Below are 1,917 nucleotides of genomic sequence, written 5' to 3'. Positions count from 1 at the left end.
GTTAATCGACCAATCAACGCAACGATCAAAAAGTGAAGTGAAAGAAAAAATGGCGCCGACGGTGTAAACAAACGCGTGATTTGTTTGTTGTTTGCGTCCATTTTCCAGCCGATTGGCAGTCGACTCAACAAAAGGAGAGAGTGCCACGATCAATCGAAGTAGGCGATCGCGAGTGAGAGGGAGAGAGGGTGTGAGGTGAGATAATGCCGCTCCTCAGCATGGTGATGGTGGTGGTGGCGATCGCAGCAACCAGCGACGAAGCGCGATCGGGGGAGGAGGAAGAATGCTGCGGGCAGCGCATGCTTTGTTCTACCGGTGGTCGGTGTTAGTGCTCGCTCAGAAGAGGATCAGGAAGTGTCAAAGTGCACTCGGAAAGAGAGAGTGAGAGGAGAAGTGCGGCGTTCAAAGCGCGGTTCAAGTTCAGGTGGCAGTTCACGAAGGTGACACAGAAGAAGAAGCGTGTGACAACGGCAACCTTGGGAGTGTTGCCGCCTACTGAGTTGGTGTAAGTGAAAGTAAGAGAAGAGAAAAAAGTAGTTTCAGTTCAGCGGAAGTTTCGAAAATAGAAAGCAAAAAAAATCAGCTTTCAAGGAAAGCCTCGTAAAAATAGTGCTCAAAGTGAGAAAAAAAAAGTCGAAAATACAAAAGCAAACGAAAATGTTGGCATCAAAACGGGTGTGTAAAAAGGTGTACGTCACGCGGTGACAGTTCGCGCCAGTCACGTTTCACAACAACAAGTGCGTTCGTGCGTGCGTTCGTTTGTGGGGTGCGCTGTCAATGAGTGAGTGAGTAAAAGCAAGAAAAAGGAAGAAGGAAAACGATTTGAAGCAATTCGCGAGCGGATCGCACTCGATGGATTATCCCAATGGCTTACCTTACGACGCAACAGGGTGTTATCTCGCAGGGTTTAAGGTGAGAAAAAAAAATTTCGAACATGAAATTGTGTGTGGTTTTCTAACAAAATTAATGTTTATGAAAGTTTTTAACTCAAGAAGCGTCAGTTCCTAATAATTATATTTTTCAGATCAAAGTAACCGTTGATCAGATACTAAGATCGTCGATAGACTAACAATCAAACATTTTGACAAGCACGGCTTCCTACGATTCCGTTACATTTGAAATACAACGATTTATCCGTTAACAATCCACTTGGATCTTGATGCTTTGCGATTAATAAAAATTGCTTAGCTTGTTGTTTCATTGTTGTTTTCTTTGAAAATACAGCAAAATTTTGTTTTCTTCCCGGACAGATCGATTATACCTCAAACAAGTCACGAAGACAGGTAATTAGAAATTGGTTATTTATAATCTAAAATTATTATTTTATTTAAGAAATTATTTAAAAAATCGTTTTATAGAAAAATGTGAAAACTACTTTAATATTCATTTTATCACATCGAAAAGCGTCTCACAATGACAGCATATCGGCAATTCTATGCTGAACCAGCAACAGGGGAGGAATAACTCCCCTTCTCTTCCTTATTTTCTGTATAATGAAATTAACATGAAAAAGGAGGATACCGGCAACGGTAGCTCGGCTTTAATTGATACCACAGAGAGGCTATGTTAGGCTTGCTGCGGGAAGAAAATAGGGCTCGACAGGAAATGTTTGATTATTTTATGATTTTATCTTTAAAAAAAATATTCTTTTTACATTAATCAAACAAGATTGAACAAATAAAGACACACACAAAATTTAGCTGATTTTTTGAAAGAAAAATTTCAATTGTGAATGTAAACAATAAGGCTGGTACAAATATTTTTAAAAGTTTTTGTCACCCCCCCCTTCAAAATTGGCCCGAAAAATCAGAGGGGAAAAAAATATTTTTACAATAAACTTCAAAATTTCAATGAACATTCAAGTGCAACCAACTGAAATCAAATTAAAATATATTCTCCTGCGTTTAAAATTATTTT

This window comes from Culex quinquefasciatus, chromosome 1, assembly GCF_015732765.1.
Source record: "Culex quinquefasciatus strain JHB chromosome 1, VPISU_Cqui_1.0_pri_paternal, whole genome shotgun sequence".
NCBI classification, from domain to species: Eukaryota; Metazoa; Arthropoda; class Insecta; order Diptera; family Culicidae; genus Culex; species Culex quinquefasciatus.
Note: the sequence above shows the minus strand (reverse complement) of the source record.